The 10,124-nt window shown below is 45.8% G+C and overlaps 1 pseudogene; it reads right to left on the reverse strand.

Moving 5' to 3' along the window:
* Positions 1-4,212: 4,212 nt before the first annotated feature.
* LOC124790729 lies at positions 4,213-4,330 on the reverse strand (annotated as a pseudogene).
* Positions 4,331-10,124: the final 5,794 nt, after the last annotated feature.

A 10,124-nucleotide genomic window follows, 5' to 3' on the forward strand; every position in this document is an offset into this window, starting at 1 on the left:
ACTGATGAGAATACTGCATTGTGACGAATTCATGTATTTTTCATCACTAAATAAATAAAATTCGCATTACTCATCATCTTATCTAACAAAACTATCAAAAATAGCTACTCACGGTACTGTGCAGACGACCTTTACAGCGCGGACGATAGACGGTGATAAATGTTGTGGGCAGTGGTTGAGGTGGACTCGGTGGCGTGCGGCGCAGTCTTCTATTGGCGCGAGGTACTGGCGTTCCAGGAGCTCCCTCGATCCGATGATCGACGTCTGGACGGCACCTGTCTGTAAAACTGATAGGTCAGGACAAGCAGTCAATAAAACATATACACTACGTGACCAAAAAGAAACAACAATATTTATAGATAAATAACTTACCTACAACTTTTTTTAAGTAACTAACTAGGAGAAACAAGAGGAAAAATTGGAGTACCTTTGAAACCAACGTTCGATGGCGATCTTGGAGTTTCATTTATGGCGATTACATTTTGAAATTTGCATCTACGTGTTAATTAAACGAACATCTACGCACAATTGAATTACTGTGTTATTAATGTTATTGTCGACACATTTGAGTTACCATGAGCATCTTTGCCTCGGGATAGTGACGTCACCTGTTGCACATTCTGCGTACACACGGTGGGCTGAGTTAGAGGGGTGCAGCTGCAGGTTGTGTGCGAAGGTTGTACTCCGGGTCAGCCAAGGTTGCTGCAGCTGGTGCTTGACCAGCATAGGTATTAGTCTCCATATGTACATATATACACTACTGGCCATTAAAATTGCTACACCACGAAGATGTCGTGCTACAGACGCGAAATTTAACCGGCAGGAAGAAGATCCTATGATACGAAAATGATTAGCTTTTCAAACCATTCACACAAGATTGGTGCCGGTGGCGACACTTACAACGTGCTAACATGAGGAAAGTTTCCAACCGATTTCTCATACACAAACAGCAGTTGACCGCCGTTGCCTGGTGAAACGTTGTTGTGATGCCTCGTGTAAGGAGGAGAATTGCGTACCATCACGTTTCCGACTTTGATAAAGGTCGGATTGTAGCCTATCGCGATTGCGATTTATCGTATAGCGACATTGCTGCTCCCATTGGTCGAGATCCAATGATTGTTAGCAGAATATGGAATCGGTGGGTTCAGGATGGTAATACGGAACGCCGTGCTGGATCCCAACGGCCTCGTATCACTAGCAGTCGAGATGACAGGCATCTTATCCGAGTGGATATAATGGATCGTGCAGCCACGTCTCAATCCCTGAGCCAACAGATGGGGACGTTTGCAAGACAACGATCTGCAGAACAGTTCGACGACGTTTGCAGCAGCATGGACTATCAGCTCAGAGACAACGGCTGCGGTTACCCTTGACTCTGCATCACAGACAGGAGCGCCTGCGATGGTGTACTCAACGACGAACCTGGGTGCACGAATGGCAAAACGTCATTTTGTCGGATGAATCCAGGTTCTGTTTACAGCATCATGATGGTCGCATCCGTGTTTGGCGACATCGCGGTGAACGAACATTGGAAGCGTGTATACGTCATCGCCATACTGGCGTATCAGCCGGCGTGATGGTATGGGGTGCCATTGGTTACACGTCTCCGTCACCTCTTGTTCGCATTGACGGCACTTTGAACAGTGGACGTTACATTTCAGATGTGTTCTGATCCGTGGCTCTACCCTTCATTCGATCCCTTTCGAAATCCTACATTTCAGCAGGATAATGCACGACCGTTGCAGGTCCTGTACGGGCCTTTCTGGATACAGAAAATGTTCGATTGCTGCCCTGGCCAGCACATTCTCCAGATCTCTCACGAACTGAAAACGTCTGGCCAATAGTGGCCGAGCAACTGGCTCGTCACAATACGCCAGTCACTACTGTTGCTGAATTGTGATGTAGTGTTGAAGCTGCATGGGCAACTGTATCTGTACACGCCATGCAAGCTCTGCTTGACTCAATGCCCAGGCGTATCAAGGCCTTTATTACGATCAGCGGTGGTAGTTCTGGGGACAGATTTTTCAGGATCTATGCTCCCAAATTGCGTGAAAATGTAATCACATGTCACTTCTAGTAAATATATTTGTCCAATGAATACCCGTTTATCATCTGCATTTCTTCTTGGTGTAGCCGGCCGCGGTGGTCTAGCGGTTCTAGGCGCTCAGTCAGGAACCGCGCGGCTGCTACGGTCGCAGGTTCGAATCCTGCCTCGGGCATGGATGTGTATGATGTCCTTAGGTTAGTTAGGTTTAAGTAGTTCTAAGTTCTAGGGGACTTATGACCACAGACGTTGAGTGCCATAGTGCTCAGAGCCATTTGAACCATTTGAATCTTCTTCGTGTAGCAATTTTAATAGCCAGTAATTAGCATGGCTAGCCTGAGGAAGACACTCCTCAATTTTGAAGTCCAAGATGTCGGCCGAGCTGAAGAAAACAATCTTTCACCATTGTATACTGCCAGCAATAACATATGGATGTGAGTCAAGGACTTCCAATGATTTCGTTGTAACAAAACTAATAGTAGCCGAAAGAGGAAAGCAATGATCAATTTTGGGCTACACAAAGTGTGGTGTGCGTACTGTAAGACCTTCGGTACACACACTATCAGATTATTTGCTTTGTCGCTCTAACAAAGTAGGCGAGAGTCAGCAATATGTCTTGTGGTCTTATTGTGGCGTGTTTATCTACTGCCGTTAGGTCAGACGATAGAAATGCCACTTGCACGGTTAGAGTAGCAGATTGACGGTGACCAACTTTAAACAGAACTTGATTAATTTTCACCCACATTTACTAACATAATAAAAAGGCATAGACATTACGTAACTTGATTCTGGATGCTGTTTACAATTGACAATCTGAAGTTCCTTTGGTCTTGATACGTTAATCTTATTCTCACATGTCTCTGCTACTTGACGAAGTGTCTGTTCATTTATCTTCATGACTATGTACAGGAATATGGTAATCTTATTAAGCGCAGACTGAAACTTGACTATAGACGTACAGACTAGTCCAGACAAATGCAGATTCGTACAGACTTATGTAGACTGACTATTCGGAGGTCTGTACACTCGTTATAATACCTCGCGCGTTCAGGTATCACTACGCAAGTGTGATCCGCGAGGAGAAAAGGTTCTACGTTAGCAGCAATCTCATTGGCTGCGTTACATATTAATACGCGGATCAGTGGAAGCAGAATTTGGTCCGTCTCTAAGGCAGAGCCATCTCGTAGTGCGGAGATGGACGAGCGCTGCGCCTCTGCTGTTGTGCTGAGCGGGGCGCGCTCTAGTGGGAAAGTTGTGTACCCGCTGACTACGCAGAAGTATGTACACAACACAAAGAAACATAGAAGGAAAGTGGGTGATATCAGACAGATAACAAAGGCCAGTGACATAATGGAATACCTAGAAATGGCAGTGCACTGGTCATCTCGCTCGAAGGAAAGATGGCTGGTGGTCAAAACAAGTTCTAGACGGGAGCCCAATTTACCAAAAGAGATCAACGGGAATACCACTGGACATATGGGACAGCGACTTAAAGAAGGCAGCCCGAGTGAACTGGCAATGGGAAGCTCAAGATCGGCAGAAGTGAAGTAATCTTCTGTGATATATCCGGAAATGCATCGTTGGCACGGTAGGTGGCGCTGGAGAATGGATGTTCCTCAGACCACGCGCCGTGTCTGCAGCCCACTGATGACGATTACGCGGGCTAATGATGACCTAGTTTTAAGGCACACGACACTTCTGTTCGGCTATAGCACGAGAATGGAGGTGCTCAGAGCCACGTGTCACAGAGATAAGAACGCATGCGCTGTTTCGCTTCCGACATTAGAAGCACAGCCGCATTTTTTTTGGCGGTCTCACGATGACTCTTGTTATTCGAAATAATGTCTCATTGCTCACAAAGAGCAAAGCATAGGCTCAAACGGGCAAACGCAAAGGAACGTAACTTTCAGTTCCCTGTTTAACAACAACGAAAATAACATAGGTCGACGAAAAAGTTTTCAGTTACTTTTTGTTAAGCACTCCGTCTTCAGGCCACAAGTGGCCCATTGGGGCCATCCAACCTCCGTGTTATCCTCAGAGGAGGATGCGGATAGGAGCGGCGTGTGGTCAGCACCAGTCATTGTGATGGTTTTCTTTGACTGAAGCCGCTACTATGCAGTCAAGTAGTTCCTCAATTGGCATCATGTGGCTGAGTGCACCCCGGAAAATGGCAACAGTACATGGCACCCCAGATGGTCACCCATCCAAGTTCCGGCCACACCCGACAGCGCTTAACCTCGGTGATCTGACGGGAACTGGTGTATCCACTGCGGCAAGGCCGTTGCCCTACTTTTTCTTAAGCAATAGCTTTAATCTCAGGCTTATTTTGCAGTGAATCAATATCTGACCTCAGTTTTTTTCTATTAGTATAACTTTTGTAGCGATGTGTCATATTTATTAACTAATAAAGTAACAATAGACATGTAATTGTGTGAAAGGTAATTTAATTTTTCAATATGAACTACGTTTATTGAAGTATAAACACAGAAACACCTTTTTATCACAACATAATTATTTGTTCATTGCGTTATATTTCCTCTCTCTCATCCGCTTAAAACTTCTAATATAGCTTTTCTACTATCAGTTGCCTGTTCAATACTATCCGGCTAAAAGTATAGAGACATATATTAATGGACATTAGCATAGACTGTGTCCATCCTTTGCGTGACCGACAGCTTGAACTCTCCCAATAAGATGTCTCAGTGTTTATGGAAAAACGGGTATCCCATTTTTCCTCAGGAACGGAGAGTAATGTTTGACGTTGGGGTCAGGCGCGAAGTCTAAGTTGTAAATTATCCCAAAGAGCTGTTCCATTGCGTTAAGATTGGGATCCTGGGAAGGCCAGTACATTTCAGATATGTTATTGTCACCAAACATTGCCTAAGAGATGCTGCTTTATGACAGGATGGTTAATCATGCTGATACAAACGATTATCATCTCGGACCTGCTCCTCTATTGTACGCACCATTACACAATGCTGTAAAATGTGTTAGTTTCCTTCCACATTTAGCGTGTTCTTTAGTGCAATAAGGAGACCACACCGTAACAGCGATAAACACACCTGTACCGTAACGCCACCTCCTCTGTACTGTTGGCTCTACATGTGTTGACTGGTACGTTCTCCAGGCATTCACCAAACCCAAACCCTTCTATCGGATTAAAACAGAGTACAGCATGATTCATCATTCCACATCACTGGTTCCCAGACATATACGTTGAACGGCATCTCTCTTTAGGTGAAGCATCGCGTAGCTCCTTCACACAAATATGTGGCTTGTGTGGAGCAGCTCCGCCATTGTATCGCGTTCTTCTTAACTCCCTACGCTCAGTCACTGCGGTAGCTGAATTCGTCGTAGCAGGTGGGAACTAACGAGTGATTCCTTACGCCGATTTCAGGCGATTTTTTACCACCAACCTCCGCAATGTTAGACGCTCTCTGTCCGTCAGTACGTTAGGTCTCTCTGGTCCTCATTTAGCTGTGCTTCTTCCTTCGTGTTTTCCTTGACACTTACAGTACCAACAGTCGACTTGCGCAGCTTTAGAAGTGTTGAAATATCTGATCACTTCGTTAGTCACGTGACATCCAATGCCTACCCCACGGTGGAAGGCACCCCATTCAGATTTAGTAGTAAGATGGCCCAGCGGATAGCCCATCAACAACTAAACACAGGTCATGCATGAAAACAGGAAGAAAGTGCACTAAACTGTGAAAAAAATCAAAATAGATACAATGAACATAAGTGCACAAGAAGTGCAAAAAGAGCACGTTGAAATAGCAACGGCGTGGTGGGTTAATTAATAGTCATGTTGTTGGACTCAAGCCAGCAAGCCGTGTCCAAAACTGCCCGATGCCACTTTTTTTCGAGCCATTATAAACTATCCGTCCGGTCATTGAAATCTTCTCTTTTTTTGGTCTTGGCAGTTCCTAATATCGTGTAGGGCCTCCGCGAGCACACAGAAGTCCTGCAATACGACGTGGTATGGACTCGACAACTGTCTGAAGTAGTGCTGGAGGGAACTGGCACCATAAATTCTGCAGGGCTGTCCATAAATCCGTAAGATTATGAGGGGGTGGAGATCTCTTCTGAACAGCACGTTGCAAGGCACCCCTTATACGCTCAATAAAGTTCATGTCTGGGGGTTTGCTGGGCAGCGGAAGGTTTAAACTCAGACAAGTGTTCCTGGAGCCACTCTGTATAAATTGTGGACGTGTGGGCGGTCGCTTCATCCTGCTCAAATTGCCCAACTCCGTCGAAATTCATAATGGACTTGAATGGACGCAAGCGATGCTTACGTACGTGTCACCTGTCAGAGTCGCATCTAGACATATCAGGGGTCCCGTATCACTCCAACTGCATATTCATCACACGATTACAGAGCCTCCATCAGCTCGAGCAATACCCTGCTGACATGCAGGGTCCATGCATTCATGAGGTTGTCTCCATATCCGTACACGTCCATCGATACAATGCAACATGTTTCCAGTCATCAACAGTCCAATGTCAGTGTTGACGGACCCAGGCGAGGCGTAAAGCTTTGTGTCATGCAGTCATCAAGGGTACAAGCGTGCGCCTTCGGCTCTGAAAGGCCATATCGATGATGTTTCGTTGTGTGGTTCGCACGCTGACACTTGTTGATGGGCTAGCACTGAAATCTGCAGGAGCTTGCGGATGGATTGCACTTCTGTCACGTTGAACGATTCTCTTCAGTCGTCGTTGGTCCCGTTCTTGTACGATCTTTTTCCACCCGCAGTAATGTCGGAGATTTGACGTTTTACCGGATTCCTGATATTCACGCCACTGTCGTGAAATGGTCGTACGGGAAAGTCCCACTTCACCGCTACCTCGGAGATGCTGTGTCGCATCGCTCGTGGGCCGACTATAACACCACGTTCAGACTCACTTAAATCTTGATAACCTTCCATTGTAGCAGCAGTAACCGATCTAACAACCGCGCCAGACACTTGTTGTCTCATATAGACGTTGCTGACCGCGGCACTATATTCTGCCTGCTTACGTATCCCTGTATTTGAATACGCATGCCTATACCAGTTTCTTTCACGCTGCAGTGTAGAATATGATTCATGTGGTAAGAATACGTTACCGTCACAAGTAAATGTGATGAATAGTGAAAGCAGGCGAGATACCTCACGGACGTCTCACAGAAATGAAAACAACAAGTAAACGGGCGTGAACTATCTTACAACAGATGAATTCAAGACTCAAGACTTCCAAAACGGAACGCAACTTCAAAAATTTAAAAACATATGTTTTGACACAGTATGGAGAAACTGTGTGATTGTGAAACTGTTACGTTCACTTGTTGCTGCTGATGTAACAAACTATTATGTTCTCATCCTTTCCACAGGAGTAATTACATTCACATGGTCACATTTATCGGACATGGAGGCATATCTGACTCACTTACCACTCGTGCAAATTAGATGCGTCGGTAAGAGATTCCTATCATATGACACACGTACTGTCACTAATACCGTGTATGACACACCGGACGTGTTTTCCGGTGGAGGATTCGGTCGCCTTGTCGTCAAATGTTTGCTGTTCCTATTCGAAAGCCACTTTTTTTCGGCTGCTAATTGAGTAGTTGTGAAAATCAACTGTCTTTATAGGTCCCTTCCTTACACCTTGCAGTTGCAAGCGGACATTACACCACAACACAGAAGGAAGTTTGAATAAAGCGAATAGTGAAGAAAAAAAAATTGGGACGAGAGAAGACAGAACACAGCTTGCACAGTCCCGTAGTCCAACATCGCAACCGCCTAACCACAACGACATTTTTCTTCCCGTCTGTTGTATAATGCACTTCGTGTTCTTAGACCGTTCACTATTTCTATTTTGCTTTTTTATCACATTCCAGTGCAGCTTCTTCCTGTTTTCATGCTTAATCCCTGTTCAGTTTTTGACGGGCTGTCCACTCGGCCCTCCTACCACTAAATCTGAGGTGGTGGTGCTATGCGAAACTTCCCTCGCGAGCTCTGCTCACTGACCCATTCTGCTTTAGCTGCCTCTCTACTAACAATACAGTCCTTTAGGGATGGGGCCCATCGACACCCGCACAAACGTGGTGACCAAACCGAAAGTTCTACTGTCACTTCCGTCAACATGTTAGTTATCTAATAGGTGGATCACAGGATGCTGGGCTGTGATGTTATCCGTGTGTCTGGGTAAGACTACGTGTTAACACGGTCCATCAGGTGATAGTGGACGAAACGCGAGTGAGGGTAGCGATTTGAAGAGCAGAGGGAAAAAAGTGCCAAGGCTCGTGCCGCGAGAAAAAAACCTCTGCGACAGTGGGATGGGTTTTCTGGAGCTCCGTCCCTCGTGACATCTGGTGGTCAATTCCACACTACATAGGGGTGTCTGGATTCCTGTCACCAGATAGCGTACGACTAGCTGAAGTGACCAACAGTAGTGTCCCATCATATTGGTACGCAAGCGGCCGACATACCGTCTCCCCACAACTTTGATTTCTTCATGAAACCGCCCGCCTTATTCCTCACTTAAACTGTCGAAGTTTGCAAGCGACTGTTCAAAAAGAGAATCTTGGGGCTTGTTTAACAAAACTTTTCCAACCCATTGACTACAACAAACTATGGTGGGCGTTATTTTGGCCGCCTACTCCCCCCTACCCTCCACCTCTTCACCCTCTCCTTTCCCAGGGTGGCTTCCGTCAACTCCCCCTACTGGATTATGCCCTCTCTCCCGCCATTTATCCCTCCTATCAACTCTGATCCTCACCTGCCCCTCCCTTCCTCTGTCCTTTTTCCGGAATCCCTCTCCCACCTTTCCATCCTGTTTTTTCCCCACCTACCCTCTCCCGAGTCCTTTTGCTCTCCCCTCCACTGCCTTTCCCACTCCTTCTTGCGTCCGCCCAGTCCCCATTTTTTTATGTCCCCTCCCTCCAACGGCTCCCCCGTTTTTCTCCTTTCCTTTCTTCCCCCCTTTTTTCCCTTTAATCTGTCCGGATCCTCCCCCCTCCCCCCCCCCCATCTGCCGCCGTGTCGCCTCTACAGTGCTGTTTTAAGTGAGTGTTCAGTGTTGTGCGTCCCCTGTCAGTTTTGCGAACAGCCACCATACTGTCGCGAGTTGTGTTTTTATCTCATGCGAACAGAAACCTGACTGTCGCCGTGGTTTTTAACTGAGCATGTCTCCTTCCTTCATCCGCATCGTCAACGCTGTGTTTTTGTATTTTAAGTTCCGTAACTCTCCACCATTTTACTGTTATTAACAAAGTCACCGTTTTACCGCCTTTTTATATTGTTTGTTCTCTTACCATTGTTTTTTTAACTTTTCTCTCTGCTGTAGAGCAGCGTATTAAGTTGCTGTCAGCCCGCCCCTCCCCAGGTGGGGAGGAATCGAAAATCAATAAAGAAAAAGAAAAAAGAAAAAAATTGGCCACCTACTTAGATCTTAAAACCTCCTTCAATGATGGCTAAGCACCATTATGACCGTTATTTTTTATTCGGTCGTAGAATCGAACATCATTTCAGTTTCACTTGTGATGGGTCAAATTTTTCTAAGACATAGTCGAATGTTCTCTGTTTGAACAAAGACTTTCTACAAACTGTTTCATTTGGCCAACATAGTTGTTTTGCAATCCACGAGGTTACTGCGTAAAAAGAAGAGCCAAAGAGCTTGTCATAACTCATAAAATATATTCTAGATCTACATATGTACTCTTCACGTTACCGTACGGAGTATGGTCTAGGGGCCACGTTGGGTAGCCGCGCGGTCAAAGGCGTCTTGTCACGTTCCGCGCGGTTGCCCGCGTCGGATGTTTGAGCCCTCCATCGAGCATGGGTCTGTATGTGTGTGTGTGTGTGTGTGTGTGTGTGTGTGTGTGTGTGTGTGTCGTCCTTAGCGTAAGGTAGCTTAAATTACATTAAGCAGTGTGTAAGCTTAGGGACCAATGACCTCAGCAGTTTGGTCCCGTAAGACCTTACCACAAATTTCCAAATTTTTATGGTCTTGCGTAACTTGTAGCACCAGTAGTCATTTCCTTTCCTCTCATAATTGACGTATATCGTAGGAAACCGTGGACTTTGTTGTTATAATATAT

Source organism: Schistocerca piceifrons, chromosome 3 (assembly GCF_021461385.2).
Source record: "Schistocerca piceifrons isolate TAMUIC-IGC-003096 chromosome 3, iqSchPice1.1, whole genome shotgun sequence".
NCBI lineage: Eukaryota > Metazoa > Arthropoda > Insecta > Orthoptera > Acrididae > Schistocerca > Schistocerca piceifrons.